A 21,812-nucleotide genomic window follows, 5' to 3' on the forward strand; every position below is an offset into this window, starting at 1 on the left:
AAGGATATATATTTAAAGAATACAATATGATGTTTGAATATACATATACATTGTGAAATGATTACCATAATCAAGCTATTTAACATACCCAGCATCTCATATGGTTACTTTTTTTGTGGTGAAAATACATAAGAACTACCTCTTCTCAAATTTCAAGGTAATAAAAAGTACAAAAGGTAATAAAAAGTGTTGCTGAGGATGTGGAGATAAGGGAACCCTTGTGCACTAGTGGTGGAATGTAAGTTGGTATGAGCTATTATGTACAGTATGAAGGCTTTTCCAAAAATTAAAAATGGAGCTACCACATGATCCAATAATCCCACTTCTGGGTTGATATACAAAGGAAATGAAATCATATTGCAGAGATACCTGCACTCCCATGTTCATTTCAAGACATTCACAATAAAAAAAAAAAAAAGACATTCACAATAACTGAGATATGGAAATTACCTAAGTGTCTAACAAAGGATGTGGTATTTACAAATCATGAAAGGTAATGTGGTATTTATATTCAGTGGAATATTATTCAACTTTAAAATACAGGAAACTTTCCCATTTACAACATGATTGAACCTGGAGAACATTAAGCTAAGTGAAATAAGCCATAAGCCAAATACAAAAAGACAACTACTGTATGATTCCCACTTACATGTGGAATCTAAAAAAGTCTTTTCTATAATTCCTTAATATTTTTTAAAGTTTTTATTAAATCCCAGTTAGTTAACATACAGAATAATAATAATTTCAGGTGTATGATATAGTGATTCCACACTTCCATACAACACCTGGTGCTCATCACAACAGATGCACTCCTTAATCCTCATCACCTATTTCCCCCATCCCACACCCACCTTTCCTCTGGTAACCATCAGTTTGTTGTCTATAGTCAAGAGTTTGTTTCTTGTTTTCTTGTTTTGCCTCCCTTTCTCTTTTCCCCCTTTTCTCATTTGTTTTGTTTCTTAAATCTCACATATGAGTGAAATCATATGGTATTTGGTTTCTCTGACATTTCACTTAGCATAATACTTGTCTAGCGCCATCTATCTTCATGTCGTTGCAAATGGCAAGAATTCATCTCATTTTTTTTTTTTAAGATTTTATTTATTTATTCATGAGAGAGAGAGAGAAAGAGATGCAGAGACACAGGCGGAGGGAGAAGCAGCGGAAGTGGGACTCGATCCCAGGTCTCCAGGATCACACCTTGGGCTGCAGACAGCGCTAAACCACTGTGTCACCAGGGCTGCCCGAATTCATCTCTTTTAATGACTGAGTTTTTATCCATACTGTTTTGATCACTACAGCTTTGTAATATAACTTGAAGTCCAGAACTGTAATGCCTCCAGCTTTACTTTTCTTTTTCCACATTAGTTTGCCTACTCTTGGTCTTATCTGGTTCCATACAAATTTTAGGATTGTTTGTTCTAGCTCTGTGAAAAATGCTGATGGTATTTTGATAGGGATTGTGTTAAGTGTGTCGATTTGCTTTGGGTAATATAGATATTTTAACAATAGCTGTTCTTCCAATCCATAAGCATGGAATGTTTTCCCATTTCTTTGTGCCATCTTCAATTTCTTTCATCAATGTTTTATAGTTTGCGGTGTAAAACTAACCACCTCTTTGGTTAGTTTTATTACTAGGTATCTTATTTTGTTGTTGTTGTTGTTTAAAGTAATAAATGCACTTTGAATTTATCTATGGATAAAAACTACTCAGTGCAGGTCAGTAACCATGTCAGTCCCTACCCCTAGAGCCATGTCCTGTACAGTCTTCCGGACCTTGGTTAACAGGCTATTTGCATGATTTCATATCATCCACAGTATTAGAAAAATAAGGCATTATATCAGTTTAGATAAAATGTACTGCTGGCAGCCAAATCCAGTCCCTTATATTCCATATTTTTTATATAGAACTTCTGCTTTGTTGATGTCAGCTTCCATGGCATCTTCATTGGAAGTCTCTTTCAGCTGATTCCAGGCATCCCACTGGCCTTGTCTTTGAGATTCAACAGCCCAGGCTGTTCTGTGTCTATGTCATCCACAGTTGCTTGTTTGTAGTGGCTATAGATGAACAAAGTCTCATCATCTACTGGTTTCCAAGGATTCTAGAGAGTCCATGGAGGCAGTGAGGAGTAGAAAGCAATAGCATATGATGTGACTGAGATATCTTGCTGTTTTGGGTGCAGTTGTAAATAGTTTAGATTCCTTAATTTCTCTTTCTGTTACTTCATAATTGTGTATAAAAATGCAACAGATTTCTTTACATTGATTTTGTATCCTGCAACTTTGCTAAATTTGTGTTCAGTTCTGGCAGTGTTTATGGTGGAGTCTTTTGAGTTTTCAATATAGAATATCATATCATGTGCAAATAGTGAAACTTTTACTTCTTCCTTGCCAATTTGGATGTCTGATTGCTGTGGCTAGGACTTCCATTACTATGTTAAATAACAGTGATGAGAGTAGGCATCCCTGTCTTTTTCCTGACTCTCAGAGAAATGGAGAAAAAGCTCTGTTTTTCCCCTTTAAGGATATTAGCTGTGGGTTTTCCATATATGCCTTTTATTATGTTGAGGTATGTTCGTTTCCTCTATCTCTACTTTGTTGAGGTTTTTTTTTTTTTTATCATGAATGGATGTGGCATTTTGTCAAATTTTTTTTTTGTTTCCTGCATCTATTGAAATTATTTTTATCCTTTCTTTAATTACTGTGGTGTATCATGTTGATTGATTCGAGAATAGTGAACCACCCTTGCAACCCAAGGATAAGTCCCACTTGGTTGTGGTGAATTATTTATTTAAAGTATTGTTAGATTTAGTTTACTAGTATTTTCCTGAGAATTTTTGCATCCATGTTCATAAGAGATATTGGCTTATAGCTCTCTTTTTTAGTGAAGTCCTTATCTGGTTTTAATATCAGGGTAATGCTTACCTCTTAGAATGAATTTGGAAATTTTCCTTCCTTTTCTACTCTTTTGGAATAGTTTGAGAAGAATAGATATTAATTCTTTTTAAATGTTTGGTAGAACTCAACTATGAAGCTCTCTGGCCCTAGAATTTTGTCTGTTGGGAATTTTTTGATTACTGATTCAATTTCTTTTCTGGTTATCAGTCTGTTAAGGTTTTCTATCTCTTCTTGTTTCAGTTTTAGTAGTCTATATGTTTGTAAGAATTTATCCATGTCTTTTAGTTGTTCAATTTCTTGGCATATAGTTTTTCATAATATGCTCTTATAACTGTATTTCTGTGGTGTTGTCATTGTTTCTGGAGTTTTTCTCTGACCTTTCTTCTCTTTGTCACTTTTGGTGTCTCTTTTCTACTCAAAGAGCCCCTTTTAATATTTCTTGCAGGGCTGATTTAATGGTCACGGATTCTTTTAGTTTTTGTTTGTCTGGGAAACTCTTTATCTCACCTTCTACTCTGAAGGATATCCTTGCTGGATAATATACTTGGCTGCAGATTTTTCTCAATCCATATTTTGAATATATCATGACACTCCCTTCTGACTTGCCAAGTTTCTATTGAGAAATCTCCAGGTAGCCTTATGGGTTTCCCCTTGTAAGTCAAGGACTTCTTTTGTTAGAATAGATTTAGGTATTACCTAAGGGATACTTAAGGGAGGAGTGGTATGGGTATTGCAGTTTATATCATCTTTTATCTAGGTTTCTGTTAGGGAATACTATCTTACTCATTTTCCTACATAGGACAAATGCCTACTATTAGCACTCTGCTTTCCAGAGATATTATGACTCAGATTTAGTTTCCTGGGGCTATAGGATATTGCACTATCAACTGGGGTTAATTTTCACTGTCCTTTTACTTCTCTTTATCTCAGTGAGTTTCCTTCTTCTTAGAGCCCAGTGTATATGAAATAAAAATGGCACATCATCCTGGATGATTCTTCAACTTCAATTTCCTTCTATTTTATGGTTATACAACACTGAGTTACTTTACAGTGGCTTTCCTACTTTTACCATTACCAAACCATTCCATAAGATGTTATCATTTTTAAGAAAAATATTTTTGAATTATACTTCCCATAATAGTGACAACAACATTTGGCAAAATATTCATTCTGAAGATACATGGATTATTAATATGAAATGAGCCACCTGGGTGGTTCAGTTGGTTAAGCATCTGCCTTCAAATCAGGTCATGATCCCAGGGTCCTGGGATCAAGCCCCGAGTCAGGTTCAGCAGGGAGTCTGCTTCTCCCTCTCCCTCTGCTCCTCTCTCTGCTTGTGCTCTGTCTCTCTCAAATAAATAAATAAAATCTTTTGAAAAAATGAATGTGAAAGCACTCAGATTCTTCTTTGTCTTAGTTAAGATGCCACAGTATTTGGCTAGTTTGCTCCAAAATTATAATCCTATTTTAGGGTTGTAATTCTTTCCCTGAAGATGTTTATCTTCTCTATTTTTCTTATTTTGTTTTTACCATCAGTAAGTTTTAATAGAGAATCAGGAGATAAACTGTTTTTATTAAATGCCTTACACTATCATTGTTTCGGAACACTCATTTTAAGAGCAAATAATCATTTTAAATACATATGATTCATTTCTACCCTCTTTTTTCTATTCATTTGAATACATGACAACCAAGTATAAATGCTCTGAACAATAGTAAATTAATAAATCATTTGATAACATTCTGATTCCTATCCTCCAGCCTGCCTCCACTTCCTATCCTGACTACATGAATGTGAAATAAATGATTGACTATAATTTTAAAAATAAAAGTTTAACACACTTTAAAAAGTTTTGTTAGGATAAACAGTTAAAGATTTTTAAAAATGAGTTTACAATTTGTTTAAAAAGAAAAGTGTTTGAGAAAGCATATATTTTGCTCAGTAATAGCCCTCTCTTAATTTCAAGATTAATTTATATCTCCTTCATACATTTCTTATTTATATGCACAGCATTAAAATAAAACTTATTTTGGGGCTATCATGTTGAAGCCCTTTACAGTTGTGTGTGTGTCGGGGGGGGGGGTGTATCTAATTCTTTTTTTCTGGAAAAATAATTAATGAAGAGGAAATAAAAATGAAATAAGGAAATCTTTCATAAATCACAGTATAAATTAGTGTCATGAGTGATTCAAACCAAGCACTACAAAGAAGATAGGGAGAACTGATTCATCCAGCTCAGAAATACTTGAAGAAGAAATTTGAAAAGGTCCTTGCAAAGTACATTTTATGTGGATTGATGAAGATATCTGGGGCTTGCATGAAAATTATAAGCAGATGCACAAACAATAAAGTTGAACAAAGGAAGAGACAAAAAATGAGCAGAGGTTGACAGAATAGATACTGAACACATCTCACTCATATATTTTTCTTTGAATTATCTAAGCACAGGATTAGTTTTTATCACATATAATAAATGCCTCAAGCAACATTTCTCAAGTAGGAAAATTACCTACATCTAAACATAATTAAGATATACCTTGAGTATATTTAAAATGCAGATTCTCAATTCACATTCTATACCTATTGAGTCAGAGTCTCTGGGTCTGGAATTCAGTTTAATATCTATACTTGGCACACACACACACACACAAATCCAAGTGACTTCTGCCCACTAGAGTTTTAAAACTACTCATGTCTTTGTGTCTATAACAAGATGAGAAATGTTCACTATATTGATTGTGGTGAGTCCAGTCAGTGTGCTGTATACCTTAAACTTGTACAGTGCTCTATGTCTTTATATCTCCATAAAACAGAAAGGAGGAAAATAAAAGCATTCATCCAAAGTGTAGTGCACAATCTCTTTAATATTCCTGATTCAATATCCTGTGCAATCTTCATAAGATTCTAAATAAATATTTAAAAGTGGTAATGTTGGGACACCTACGTTGCTCAGCAATTAAGCACCTGCCTCTGCCCAGGCATTACCCTGGCGTCCCAGGATTGAGTCCCACATCAGGCTCCCTGCATAGAGCCTGTTTCTCTCTCTGCCTAAGTCTCTGTCTCTCTCCGTGTGTCTCAAATAAATAAATAAATAATAACTTTTTTAAAAAAGTGGTATTGTTAAGACCTGAACAATTTAGATGTTTCCTAAGTGAAGCTGGTTTTCTTAGAAATAGGAAGTATATTTGAATTCACATAGCAGGAGAGTGAAGACCAAAACTCTCCTTAAATTTCTAACAAAGATAATTTTCTTAATCTATAATAATTTTAATAGTGCATTGACTTTGCATTGCTTGCTAATTTTATAATTAATAAATCTACCAACGAATCTACAAATCCATGTTAACAAATGATTATATTTTAGCAACAGAGAGTTGATGCAGAAGGATAGGATTTGTATAAGTCATAAAACTTCATGCAGGAGTTTACAAACTAGTTGAGAATACAAGAGAAAACTTGAAAGAGTAGAAGAAAGTTGCATAATATTAGTTTTAAATGCTCCTGCTCTTCAGAGGTTAAGGAGGAACACAGAGATTTTTTTTTTTTTTTTGTAGTAAAGTCGAATTTCAGTAAGTCACTGAGCTAAGATCTGGATTATATGATTTACCCATTACAAAAAACGCCAAAATAGTCACTATCCCATAATTTAGAGGAAAAAATCAAATATAAAATAGCAATTGTTTCATAATAATCTAGTACTTGTCATTTAGCTTCTTCTAGTTTAACATGGGATTTCATAAAATATTATACTTCAATAGCACTTCATCAAAATTTCATTTTCAGTAAATCTAATTTTCTTACTCTTATAAAAGTTGTCCATAGTGCTGAGCAAACAAGAAACTGGCTTCTAGATGATGCTTGGTCTCGTTCCCACTTATTTTTAAAATTTGATCTTTCTTCAGAGGATAAGTTTTGCTGTCATATTATGACAATATATGGAATATCTTTAATTCGAATTTACTTAACATTCTTTTTTATTTGAAATAAATATTGCTGAATTTTTAACATAAATTTAAATCTGAGAGCCTTAATATGGATTCCTGCAATTTTATATTTCTCTTTTATATTTCTGTTATTATTTGGGGGCAGAAAGAGCTAAATTACACTGCATTTTAGCATAATCTAGAATTTAGTTAAAGTCAAAGAAAGTTAATACATTTGTTTACTTCTCCTTTATTTTTAGATTACAGGCTTATATACTTTTAGATCAAGGCTTACGTGTCCCCTTGATTCAGATTTACCTCTTTCTATTTGGTAATTTTGATATATTAAGAACAGAAAAGTAGACTAATGATAAATATTAAGATAAAGAGACATACTGCTGACAAATGGGGCCAACTTCCAAACTCATGCTCTTGGGACTGCTTCCTCATTTAAAAATTATTTATTGTAGTTGATTGAATTATTATAATTTTCTTTTCAATTAATTCTCCATTTAGCAATTGCATAGAATTGAAGAGCAATTGCATTCCAATTGAGATTATTTCTGATATTACTTGCAGTAGGGCAAACCCATTGCACTAGGTCCATCAGGTATGTATGTATGTATGTAATTACTCTAAGGTGTATTCAGGTAAGTAACTAATGCATGAATCCAAGGAAGGCAGTAGAGACTGGTATTTCTCTAATTCTCTTTTCTAGTAGATACTGAAGGAAAACATTTTTATTACTGTGTATATGATAAACCTAATTGTTTAGGCATGTGTTCAATACAGACATGCACACAAGTCCTTCTATCTAAGTCAAATAGTAATGACTTGATTATTAATTCTAAATTATGTGTTTCACAGCACAGACTATCAGTGAGAAGTTCCAGTTTATTATTTTAGACAGTAAGTAGCCAAAATGTTCGGGGATTCCAGGTTTGCATCTCAGCCATGGAAATATTTAGCAAGTTTTTGAACAGGCTGAGTGTTCATTTCCATGCAATGGGCAATGATTATGAAGCTTATCTTCTCAACACTGGAGAATCCCCACTTGGCTCTCAGGACTCTAAAGCAATCCTAAGACCATGTACTCTCACCAACAATGTACAGAATGCAGTTTTACTAAATAGCAATATCAGTAAAGACACTGAACTTCTCAGGTGGGAAAAAATGTTGATTTTTGCATGGAGTGTCTTAGCATCTGGACAAGTCTTACCATTTCTTAATCCATAGTTTGCATATACTTGTGTGACAATTTTGAATGTCTACACCCAGGAAGCTGGCAAAAGATACAGCCAAGAAATTACATATGGAGAAATAAATCAATATGTACGTTTTTAAATGACATTTTCTAGAGCCTATCTTCAAAAGTTAAACATTGAAGTAGAAAGAGACTGATATTTTATTATTAAACAATCTTTATGAATAACAAAGGAAATTACGGAATCTTAGCTGTCTTAGCTGTAATGATTAAGAGAAATTTGAATGCTGATTACTCACTGATTTCCACCAACTCAATTATGTCATTGTGTAGAATTTAGGCATAACTAAGCTTTCCCTAAGTTGTCTAAGAAGGAAATTGTGAGAGAGAAGTTAAAAACATGAGGCAATAAAGATACTGCATAATTTTATACCTTTATAATTTTAAGTTAGGATAGAAAACAAAATTGAATTAAGCTGTTATTGATAAAGTAGAAAAACATGGCAGTCTAAGTATACTTTGGGGTTTTACATGCTTAAAAGTATCCTAGCAGCCTTTTAGATTTCTAAACTAGCTGGCCCTTTATCCTTGTTGTTTATCTTGTTGCCTTACTGTACCATGGAGCTTACCAAAATGAGCTCTAAGTGTTCCAGGTTTGCTTTCATGGATCTTATAGACATTCCTGTAAAACTAGTGTTCTCTTAGTCTATGGCCAGCTTTCAACTACTGGTGTGTTGCTTATCTTTTTGACATTTTTCTTTGGAAAGCTGTGAAGAAATTTTGTGACTCTCAAATTGCTAATAAGTAATATAATCTCAAATTTAGTGAGAATCCAAAGACAGTATGTGTGTAGGTTGATTTTCAAGCTCTGAAGTCAAGCTGTTAGGGTCCAAATCTTGATGCCATCTTTTTATTTTACTTTTTTTTTCTTTAAGATTTTATTTATTTATTCATGAGAGAGAGAGAGGCAGAGAAGCAGGCTCCATGCAGGGAGCCTGACGTGGGACTCGATCCCCGGTTTCCAGGATCATGCACCGGGCTGAAGGTGGCACTAAACCTCTGAGCCACCCGGGCTGCCCGATGCCATCATTTTCTGATTAGTTTTGTTTACTTACACTCTCTTGCTCTTCTCTTGTCATCTGAAAAATAAATATGATAGTAATAGTAACTCTATAAATTATCAAGTGAAGGTTAATTTAACTAATAAATTAAATTTGCTTACAGCAGAGGTTGGTGCAAAGCAAGTACACAGTAGGCATCATCAATATTACATTGTTTTATTTTGCATGATGAGGCAGCAAATAGTTATTAAATGCTTAATCTTAAATAAGGAACTTTAATAGAAACAGAAATTAAAATATACTTATTGGCATAGGCTATTAGGAATATAAAGTTTCTTTTTTTTTTTAAGATTTTGTTTTTATTTATTCATGAGAGACACAGAGAGAGAGGCAGAGACACAGGCAGAGGGAGAAGTAGGCTCCTCACAGGGAGCCGGATGTGGGACTTGATCCTGGACCTCGGATCACACCCCGAGCCGAAGGCAGTTGTTCAACCGCTGAGCCACCCAGGGTTCCCAAGAATATAAAGTTTTAATCTCACTGTTTCTTAAGTGGATTTGAGGCAGATGAATATATACATATTTTAAAACACATTATCATAGGGTTACCTGGGTGGCTTAGTCAGTTGTGCATTTGCCTTCAGCTCATGTCATGATCCTAGGGTCCTGGGATTGAGCCCCATGTCCAGCACCATGCTCAGTAGGGAGTCCACTTCTCCTCCTCTTTTTTTTTTTTTTTTAATTTTATTTATTTATTTATTTATTTATTTATTTATTTATTTATGACAGTCACAGAGAGAGAGAGAGAGAGAGAGGCAGAGACACAGGCGGAGGGAGAAGCAGGCTCCATGCACCGGGAGCCCGACGTGGGATTCGATCCGGGGTCCCCAGGATCGCGCCCTGGGCCAAAGGCAGGCTCCAAACCACTGCGCCACCCAGGGATCCCTCTCCTCCTCTTTTTGACCCTCCTCCCCGCTCATGCTCTTGATCTCTCTCACTCTTTCTTTTTCAATAAATAAATAATCTTTTTTTTTTTAAATTAAAATACATTATCACAGAGTTGAGAAAATACTTCCTATTACAACAGTACCTAGTACATTAGTAAAAACTGATTGAATACAACCTAAATATTAACACAGATTATTGCTTAATTACCAAAAAGAAAAGAAAAAGACAAATATAAAAAAACAAGAAGAAAAATCCATAGTGTCAAGAAAACACCAAGGCTGCTCACCTACCCTTTTCATTATTCTTCAAATTTACCACTTATAAAAAACTAAATGAGATCAATTTTGCTGAAATGCACAGAACATTGTCTGGCATCTCACAGATATTCCAGAATGCTCATCTCTGTGCTTTAGTCTCAACTGGCTGGGATGTAGCATTATTGAGGCTGGTGATATTTTGGCACCACTAGGTGAATTAGGTGATAGTTTTATTTTACTCACTATGGAAATTTTACATATTGAAGTAGATGTTCATCTGCTGTGTGAATGGGTTACATGGGACTTGGTAGAAGACAATGGTTAAAAAAGAACATTCAAGAGCCAAACCATTTGGGTTCATCAGACTGGATCATTTATTGGCTCTGAGAGGTTAGGCCATTTATCTCTCTTTCTGAGCTTTCCCTTGTGAGGATCAGAACAGGTTAATATATAAAGTATCGCTTATAGCTCCTCAGCTTAATAATTAGAGTGTTTGCCATTTTCTTATTACTATTATCATCATGATCATTATTAATTACCCCAAGTGTCCTTATCAGAGAAAGTCAAGTAGAAAGACTGATATTCTACTTCTCAAGGGAAAAAAAAAAACAAAAAAATTAGAGCTAAAAAGCATTTAACTCTGACGCTTGAGTACTCAAAAGATTTTTGTTTATCTCTTTGCTCATATTTTCTTTATTATTTAGTCTATTTTTTTCCTTTACTCAGGGGTTTTGGTATTGGGTAGTGGTTCTTCTAGACTGGTCAAGGTTCATACCACAGGCAGTGGATTTTATCCAGATAGTTCCTGGTTTCCTCCTTTTTTAAATAAATCAGATTCATGGCTGAGGTTGATAGGAGGGCTTCTGTCCATTGGCATATGGCATTGTAGCCACAGGCCTCTTATTAAAGCTTGAGAGAAAATGGTGATTACTAGTGTTTGTGGCCAAATTTTGTGCATGCCTACCCACTGGGTTTGTTTGGATACCAGGAAATTATGGACTGTATGATTCGAATTAGGATAAGATATTAAACCTTTGGAGCCATTCTGTAGCAGAGACTGTGCTGTAAAAGAATATTGGAAAGTACCCCTTTGACCAAGTCAGTGAGATTAGCTTAGTCATGAGAATTCCAAGTAAGTTTTCTGACCTTGAGATGTAGATACAGCGCCAAAAAATATCCTCAGGAGACCAAGGAGAGATGCTGATCTTTACTTTAATGAGAGGGTTTCAGTGCTAACGTAGTCTTCTAACTCAACCCCATCATTTCCAGGCCTTAAACATTGTAGCTACTTGTCTCAGAAAATGGAAGAAATTCCCTCAATATTATCAGAAATGTTGTGTCATGCCTGTCCTTTCAGTTCAGACACTTACTTCATTTTCTTCTTTTAATAAAAATGTTTTTATTCAACTTTCCAAAACATATTCTTTAGGTAGTCATGACTGATAATAGCCCTTAATTGTGCCGGATGCCCCAGGATTCCATTTTTGTGTAATTTCCATGGCAATGTGCATATGCTGACTGTAGCCCATCAATCTGCACCTCCACTCCTGGTGGCTTGGTTCTTCCTGTGTTAAACCACTTCCTGCCTTTTGTGGTGGTTGTTTTCTTTTCACCTAGCAAAGTAATTACTGTCACCTTGGAAATTAAATGCAAGGACAAAGTGCTTTAATGGCTCTAATACTCAGAAGACACAATGTCTTTTCTTTTTTTTTTTTTTTTTTCACAATGTCTTTTCACACAATTTCATATGTGAGAGAAAGAACAACACCATTAATTAACTCAGTGGATTGAGTTTTGTCTGTGTAATGGGCAGGACATCAAGAAAGGTGTATGTCTTGCTGTGGAAGTAAGAGCAGATGCTGAGGCAGAGCTCAGTGGTTCTTTTTCAGCCTGTGTGGACTTCAGTTGCATCCTAGAATAATTGTTGCCCTCTTTTTTAGGTAAAGGGTCATATTTTATTCAGCCACAAAGACAACTTTTACCAGGATACTAAATATCTATCGGCTATTATCCTCTCTCATGAAAAGTGTAATGCATTGATGGGATGAGAACTGGGTATTATACTATATTTTGGCAAATTGAATTGAAATTAAAAAAAATTAAAGAGTGTAATACAAAGAACTTTTGATTAATTTTTGAGGCAATAGGGTATTCATTTATTTATCTATGGCTACATTAAGCTTGTGTTTTAAAATTTTCATAAGAACTTGATGAAACTCTTTGTTTCTATCCAAGCTTTAACTTTCCCTCTTTAAAAAAAAATATTTATTCATTTCAGAGAGAGAAAGAGAGCATGTGCAAGATCAGGGGGAGGAGAGAGAGAATCTTAAGCAAGCTCCATCATGGGGCTCAATCTCATGACCCTGAGATCATGACTTGAGCCAAAACCAAAAATCAGATTCTCAACTGACTGAGTCACTCAGGCACCCCTAAACTTTCTCTTTTTAAGTCCTGTATACCAATTATAGTCCTATGTAACATCTTACTAGATTGTTTTACAAAGGATGGCCTATTCTGGCATGACTTTGTGCTAGGATTCAGATGCCTAGTGCCCAGTTTCCAAGTTATGTCTCAACCTGAAACAAGGTAGCTTTGGTAACATCCTTATTATCTGTCCTTCATATGTGTCTTCAAACCCATAGCTTCCCAGATTGTGAGTGAACTGTGCATGCTACTTGCCAGCAGACTTAAGAGAGATTTTCACAAGCCAATGCCAGCCTGATGTAGGACCCAGCGGTATAAGACATCATAACAGACACCCGCGGATACTGGGATTAAAATCCCTTGAGAAACATCTTTCTTTGACCCACACACACTGTGACTTGGACGGTTCTCTTCACGTCTGAGCAAGAGCATGAGTGAATGGATCCCCTTACTTACATAGTTATTTCTATGTTTCTATGTGTCCTTTCTTCATCATGAGGGCTACGAAGAAAGCATCAGACTACGTGGGACAATGTTTGTTGGCTAGTTTCTTGTTTTGTTTTGTTTTTAATAATAAGGCCACATATCTAGTATATAATTTCCCTAGGGCTGCCTTAACAAATTACTACAAACTGTCTGGCTTAACCATAGATATGATTCTCTTACAATGTCAGAGGCCAGAAGTCTGAAATCGGGGTGTTAGAAGGCCACGTTAAAGTCTTAATTCCACATTAAAAAAAAAAAAAGATAGTCTTTTTTTTAGATTAACTGTCCAACTGAAGACACAAAAGGTCAGCACACTTTCTGACATCTTAATTCTTCTCTCTTGATAGAAAACAGGGCCCTTTAAAGCAAGTATCCACCCACCGAATAGATACTGTCGATAATAAGTATACTGAGAGTAAGCCCTCTCCGATCAGGGGTTTGGATGCTGTAGAATCCCAGTTTCAACTCCTTTCATGAAAAATCAAAGAGCAAGTATGATCTCCACACCTAATCTGAACAAGCAGGACATGCTCTTCAGCAGCCTTCCTCCATGACTGGGACTCAGACTTCTAATAGAGTACTATCCAACTCCTAACATCAAAAGAAGAGTCTTGTCCTCTGCCCATCTCCTTTAGATTACGGTACTCTACATTTTCAATTTCCCCTTTGTAACTCTTTTTTTGCCCTGGGAAACTGACTTTGCTCTCTCAAAAGGCTGCCTTAACCTTGGCCTCTAATTGGCTTTAAGCTGCTTGTGAGAAGCACTAGTAAGAGAATGGAAGGTGGGAAAAGAGTGAGAGGGTATTTATTGAGTTCTGTCCTGCTGGATATCAGTAGGCTGACGGTGCTGCTTTACCAAAAGCCACAGCTTCTCCTAGGCACCCCACTGGGTGCAGTCTCTTTTTCAAACAGTTCTGTTAAATGTTTCTTCTTCTAACCTTTCCAGACCAACGAATAAATTCTCCTTGCCAAATTTCACTGGTTTGTCCCTGTCACTAAACTCTGCCATAATTTGCAATTAGTCTCTTTATTAAATACTCATCAATTACCTAATTTAAGTATCACCTTTCTTTCCTTCTGGCAACCCAGACTAAACCAGACTGGTTGCTAGACCAGAAAACAAGGCTTTAATTTTATTGATTTATTCCTGCATGTATGCATCAAGCTTGTTATGCATCGAGTCAACCACTTCTGCCTTTCTTTTTTTCCCTTTCTTTTTAGATATAATTCACATTTCTTCAAGTTCACACCTTGAAAGTGTACAATATGTTTAGATATTCACGTGGTTGTGTGATCATTACCACACTCCAACCCCAGCACATTTTTAACATCACCCAAAGAAACTCAGTAGTCACTGGCATTTGCTCCCTATCCACCCATGCCGTAGCTCCTGGAAACATTAATAAACCTTTCTATAGATTTGCCTCTTCTGAATATTTTATGTCACAGGATAATACGAGATGTGACCTTTTGTGTCTGGCTGCTCTCACTTAGCATAATGTTTTCAAAGTCCATTCATGTTCTGTCATGTAATTAGTAATGTAATTTCTATTGCCAAATGATGTTCCATTATATGGATATACCACTTTTTATTTATACATTCATCAAATCATGGATATTTGAGTTATTTTCACCTTTTAGCTATCATGAATAATACCACTATGAACATTAATGTACAAGTATTTGTGTAAACAAATAGAAAAATGTTGTCAGTTCTTTAGGGTATATACCTAGGAGCAGAATTTCTGGCTTATATGGTAATTCTACATTTAATTTTATTTAGAATTTTCAGGCTCCTTTTTAAAGCACCTTCATCACTTTACATTCCCACAAGCATTTCTTTTTTAGGAATATGAAATTTCCCAGATGAATTCTCACTTTATCTAAATTACCATGAGAACATTCATAGAATTTCCTTACAATTCTTATTTATATAATCTCAATAGTGATATTCCTCTTCTTATTCCAGATTTTAGTAATTTGCATCTTGTCTCTTTTTATAATGGCCATTTTGGCTACAGCAGAGTCAATTTAGATCATCTTTCCAAAGAATTATCTTTTGGCTTTGTTGATTTTGTCTATTATTTTTCTCTTCTCTGTTTTATTTATTTCCACTCCAGTCTTTACTGTTTCCTTCCTTCTGGACCCAATAATTCATCCAGTCTTTGCTAAGGGTATCTATGTGCAATTGGGGCACTCCTCCAACTCCCAGACAGGCAGTTGAAAATTCTGACCTTGTCCTCACTTCTTGCTTTCCCAGGGCCTCCTGGTTGGTAAGCCCATGCTGAGAGCTTAGGCTTTCTCATACACAGCTTCTTGAAAATAGAAGCTCTGTTTGGAATGTACACCACCATATCCCTGTGTGTGGACTTTTAGATCCTCATTAACATGCCAGAACTTTTGAAAATCCTTGTTGACATCTCATTTTATAACTTTCTCTTTTAAGTGTTATGCCTACTTATGATTTGTTCTAACCATTATCTCCTACTTCAGCCTTCCATGAAGTTAAAAAAATTGCCTCTAAATATTTTCAGCAAGTATCCCAGAGAAAAGACTTTTCACACTGGGTAAGTTCCAAGTTAGGTCATATGAAGACAGAATTATAAGTGGGGTTTCCCACTGAACCACCTACCAGGTCAAATAATGATAGTTCTCTGGGAATGATACTGGTGGTTGCCACGCTGCCAATGTTCATGATTGAAGGCTCTTTGTTTTTGTCTACCCGGGTACTTAGAAAGGGGCATGAGAATAGAGCAAACTAAAATATCACAAAGTTCACAATTATTTCTATTATTAAGATGATACACACACACGAGTTTTTAGAGTCTTAGAAGCCTTTGGTTAATTTCCAGAGTTAAAAAAAAATTAGTTCTGATTATTTCTGCCATTCTTTCATTGCCTGTATGAAGGAAATTATTTTCAGAGGCTCTTTCTCTCACTGATATCATTTATCTTTCATATCACAATAGAATTTAATACCACTAGAAATGAAAATATTTTTCTTAGGACTCAGTAGTAAGTACTAATTATAAGATAAAAATAAGTTTTATTTCATATATATGATTTAAATCCAATTTATATGTAAGACTTAATCTTCAGCTTAACATCTTGGGAAATGTTCTTCAGTATTCATAAAGCCATGGTGTTTTTTCCTAAGTAACAGAATTTAACTGTAATTGGATACAGTTCTGATCCTTACTACTTTTCTTCAAAACATATCTTTCCTCTAAACTCTCTGATAATTTATAGTTATCTGATGCTTATGATTATCTTCTGTCTGAAGTTTAACACTCAAGAGATAACTTACAAGCCTATAAGTATTTTGATGTATATCTCCTATAAATTAGGTATGGTAGCCACATATTATTCTATGAAGTTGAAACAATTCCTTTCTTTCTCTCAAACTTACAGGTTCCTGGTAAGCACTTAAGTGATGTTGTTTGCTTTGGCTACATCACACCATACTAGTCTCAAGTCTTTTTTTAGGGTATGATTTCTGAAATTGCATATTCCAAACCTAGAAGGCAGTGCTCATATGCCCGGAAGTGGATTCTATACATATTTTGTATTTGATAAGCCCATTTTAGTAATGTATGTTTTCCTTTTAATCACTGGACAAGAATGTAAAGCCAAGATCTTCATGAAAAACACATTCATGTTTAATTCCTTGTGTGTTATTGCCAAAGGAAAGTAATCTCTGTAGATGAATGTCTATTTCATTATTTTTCCATGAGCACCATCAAATTTCCTATTTTGCCATTTTTAGACGATGGTCTTCCTAGGGGATTATCTTCTAAGAGCAATATGATACTGACTCCCCTTTTCCCTTAATCACAGAGTGTGATAGAATTTTCAAACTTCTTCATAGAAATTAGTGAGTGACTAATTATAACTATCTCAACCTAGAAATGCTCTGCCACAGTCACTACAACATATATCATATCTGTCACCAGCATTACTAGGATAACTACTAAGAGAAAAATTTATTTATTTATGTCAATAATAGCTGCCTAAATGGAAATCACTCATTTGATAAACATTAGAATATAAGCTCCATGTAGTATTTATGTTTCATTCAGCACCAGGTTACCAGACCTTAAGCACAATTCCTTATGCATGATGGTATCCAAAAGCATAGGGTAAATGATTCCAATGCTCAAACTCTATTCCATTAACTCAAACATAATTTGCCTCTTGAGCACAGGATCACATTCTCCTGCCTCTGTATTTTTCCCCATAATAATACTGTAAATATCTTCAAAATTTTGCAATTTATAAAAATACTTAAACACTAAATTTTCCTACGAGGCCACTCTGGAGTGGCCATGCATTCTTTTTTTTTTTTTTTTTAAGATTTTATTTATTTATTCATGAGAGACACACAGAGAGAGGGAGGCAGATATAGAGGCAGAATGAGAAACAGGCTCCATGCCTGATGTGGGACTTGATCCTGGAACCCCGGGATCAAGACCTGAGCCCAAGGCAGACACTCAACCACTGAGTCACCCAGGTGTCCCATGGCTGTGCATTCTTATCATAGTTTTACTGATAATCACATTTAGAGGTGGAGAGTTTGAGTGGGATTTATCTAAGAGTCGCAAGGTGAGAAAATGTGAAGAAGATGATTCAATCTCAGGGTTTATGACCTCTGAGGCTCTGTGTATTTCATTATATTCATATGCTTTCAGTAACATTTTTCAAAATTTGCAATGTTATCTTTCTAATATTTACTTTATAAGATCCCTTGATTTCTACTCTTTACCTAGCTTTGGATAGAGACAAGGTTTTGCTGATCTAATGTTATATAGTAAATCATCCTAAAACTTGGTAACTTAAAAAATATATTTATTATAATGTAGATTAACTGAGTTTACCTTACCTCTTGCTTGAAGTATTTCCTAAGATGACAGTCAGAAGGTGACCAAAGGAGAGTCATTTGAATGTTCGACTGAACTGGGCCATCCAAGAGTTTCTTCAATTACATGTCTGCTACTTATGGTAAGATTTCTGAAAGAGCTAGTGAAAGATCTTTATTTTTCATAGCTTGTTTGAGTTTCCTAACAGCTTGAAATATCAGAGTAGTTGAAAGTTTTAAATGGCAGCTGGCTTCTCATAGAGTACACACTCCAAGAGAACAAGGAAGAAGCATGTCGCATTCTATCGTCTACCCAGTACCAGGTCTGAATCTTTGTGGGTAAAGACTATACAAACATATGAATACTGAAAAGTAAGTTTTTTGGGGGGCCCTCTTTAGAAATTAGCTATCCTAGGCAGCATAATGATTAGCATATGTATGTAGAGCTGCGTAACCACTTTCCTTACCTGTAGAGTACATTTGACTTGTTTATTGGATGACCTTGGGAAAGTTACTTGATTTTTCTTGGCCTTAGTTTCTATACTTTTTGAAAATATACAAATTGTTTCCTTACTCAGTTCATGTACATTATAAATCATATTTAGATGAGGTAATCAGCAAGAATAAACTGCAAATTGTGAAATGTGATCTCATTTTTTTTTTAATATTGGCATGGGAGCCAATGTTGAAGAAGTTTTCCTCTTTGAAAACCAACACTTTCTTTACTGATAATTTCTCTTACTGATAATTTCTCCATCCTTAGTCATTATAAATTTTAGGTCCAATTGCATCATGTGAACCCATAGTCATCTCTACCACCCCTGGACTCCATGATCATGTGTACTCAAGAGACAGCTTAAAAGAGTCAATTCACTTTCCAAAGCAACCAGAGATGGCTAATTATTTCTCCCTCCCTCCGTCTATATCAAAATGTCTCAAATCTGGTAAAAAAAAAAAAAAAAAAAAAAAAAAAGAAGCCTCAAGACCTTGCCGGGACAAAGTTATAAATTCACCACATTTACCTAAAATCATCTCAAGAATTATTCCAACAGGTTCTTTTAGGATCAACAGTTTTGAATTAGATTGATTCCAGTAACCTGAGAAGGAAATGATACCTATTAAACAGCTAGCACAATCACAGGAGTTTTCACCTAGTTGTTTAATTATCATTATCATTCACTCTAAGTTAGGGAAAAATGAGGACCTGAAGGTATAGAAAATAGGACAGTATCAGGTACATTTATTTGAAGGGAGAAAGGCAGAAAAAAGGGGGAGGAATGAAATGAATCTGAGAAAGCTTAGATTTTGAAGATAGCAATTCAATAGACTAAAACTCAATATATAAAGAACTTTTAGATCCTGAACCAATCCTTAAGGCCAAACTTAATCACTGATTTCTTTCACTCATTGTGCTAAAAGAGATATCTGAATTATAGTTCTTCCTTTGAAACAAATGCTGATGGGAATGATTCAGTACAGGGAGAAATCATGGGGAAGAACCCAGAGAGAATAATTTTTAGGAAAATTATAATAATAAATATAATAATTATAATCCCGTCTAATAATATGATGGGATGTTGTTCGGTCTTTGTCAGGAACACTGACAGACTCACCACTCTTAAAGGAAGGAAATCAAAGGGTGTGATTTCAGATGCAGGTATGTTGATAGATTTGGTGGTGGGCACATCAGGAAATTCTGCTTTGATTGATTTAATTTTCTTAGTGAAATGAAAATTCAGGCCATCGCCTGAGAGAGGAAAGGGAATAAGTGCTGGAGGTTTAAGGAAGGAGAGGAAAGTATAAAACTCTGAAGGATATTTATGTCAAATAGGACCAAACAAGGGGATTAGTGTGGATGGTGGAAAAAAAAAAAGGGGGTTTTGCCTTTCTCAACTCTGGAATTACATGCTACACTGGGCTGGAGCTGCTAATAGCCATCTTTCCAAACATGTGGAAAAGTGTGACTGAAAATAAAGCCAGCACTGAGAAAAGCAGCCCATATATAGAATAAGGAATATAAAATTCTCACGATAGCTTTCAAGGACATGGAAGCAGCCAGGCTTGAACACAGAACTGCCCCTGAGCTTTTCTAGTTCACAAGTTCACAAATTTCTTTTTTGATCAAGTTTGTTTGAGATTTTGTGCTTTTGGGGAGGGTTTGTTGTTTTGTTTTGTTTTGTTTTTTGTCACTTGCAGTTAAAAGAGTACTTAAGACATCAGTTAATGAGGAGTATTAGGTCTTAAAAATAAGTTTTAAAAATGACAAAAAAATGGCTATATAAAAAGATAATCCAGCAGCTTGATTATCTGGGTGGGTTTTAGAGTTGGAAAACTGAATATGGTTCCTGGCCATTGCCCCTCAATGAGGTGTGTAAACTTTGGATTTGCTTAATCTCTCTGAGCTTCATATCTTCACCTGTTAACTGGATGTAATCATGGTAAGAACTACCAAATATTAAGTCTTAAACATTATACCAATGTCTTATTCACATTATCTTAATTAAGTTGTCCAAATCTCCAGTGAAAATTCTCCAATTTTACATGTGAGGAAAGTGAGATTAAGAAAGTCTGTAATTACCCTAATATTCACAACTAGTAAAGTGGCATTGAACCCATGGTTATGCTACCTCAACCGTAGAGTGGCCATAAGTTCGAGTTCACTTGGGACTAATTCCAGTCTATGCCTGTGGTACCTGCATTCCATCTGATCAGAACACCCTTTCACTTGAAAAAAAATTCTTAGTTTGGACTATAAATTCTATGTTTATTACTGCACGTTGGGTCTCTCAAGAAGCAGGCTCTGAGGTCAGAGATAAGCCTGGAGGAAGTTTACTGGGGAATGCTCTCTGGATCTCTAACAGAGGGGAAAGGAAAAGAAGCAAGATTCCACAGAGAGAGGGAAAAAAGCCTCAGCCAATCCCAGATAGAGCTCCAAAGCTGCAAAGGCCCTTTGGAATTTTTATATTTGGAGCAAGGGTCTAAGCTGTTATACCACTGTATCATTACACTCAATGCATGGGGTCCAGTCCCCAGAAGGAGAGTGATCTTGGACAAGACAGTACTTTTACTTGAAGACCATTTTTTTAAAGATTTTACTTATTTATTCACGAGAGACACACACACACACAGAGAGAGAGAGAGAGAGAGAGGCAGAGACACAGGCAGAGGGAGAAGCAGGCTCCATGCAGGGAGCCCGACGTGGGACTCAATCCTGGGTCTGCAGGATTACACCCTGGGCTGAAGGCGGCGCTAAACAGCTGAGCCACCCGGGCTGCCTTTGAAGACCATTTCTCGGGAGAGTTGACAGCCAAGAGCTTTTCTGCTGGCAGCATTCCCAATAAAAAGAATTGAGGGAGTAAGTCCTTCAGAAGAAAGACTGGATATCATGTCACAGCATCCACTATAGCTATAAATTTTCCTTACACATAAGGCGCTGCCTCTAAGCAGTGGTTTCTCTATAAAGCTTTTCTGAGAATTAATGAAATTTTATCTGCACTATATTTAAGAGTATATGATATATATGTATATATTCATACATATTTACGAATATATGTTTATGTATAAATATATATTTATGTATATATATTCAACAAATGGCAGCAGTAATTTAATTCAGTATTGCATAGTACATTTTATAATGCACTATATGTGATCTATATTACATTATAATAATATGAATAGTATTATAAATTTATCACTTTAAAACCAGAAGTCTGAAATAAGAGAAAAATAGGATTTAAAAGAAATTTTAGGAAT

The 21,812-nt window shown here is 35.3% G+C and overlaps 1 pseudogene; it reads right to left on the minus strand.

The window, feature by feature from the left end:
* Positions 1 to 1,884: 1,884 nt before the first annotated feature.
* On the minus strand, positions 1,885 to 15,896 carry LOC106558087 (annotated as a pseudogene).
* Positions 15,897 to 21,812: the final 5,916 nt, after the last annotated feature.

Source organism: Canis lupus, chromosome 31 (genome assembly GCF_011100685.1).
Source record: "Canis lupus familiaris isolate Mischka breed German Shepherd chromosome 31, alternate assembly UU_Cfam_GSD_1.0, whole genome shotgun sequence".
NCBI lineage: Eukaryota > Metazoa > Chordata > Mammalia > Carnivora > Canidae > Canis > Canis lupus.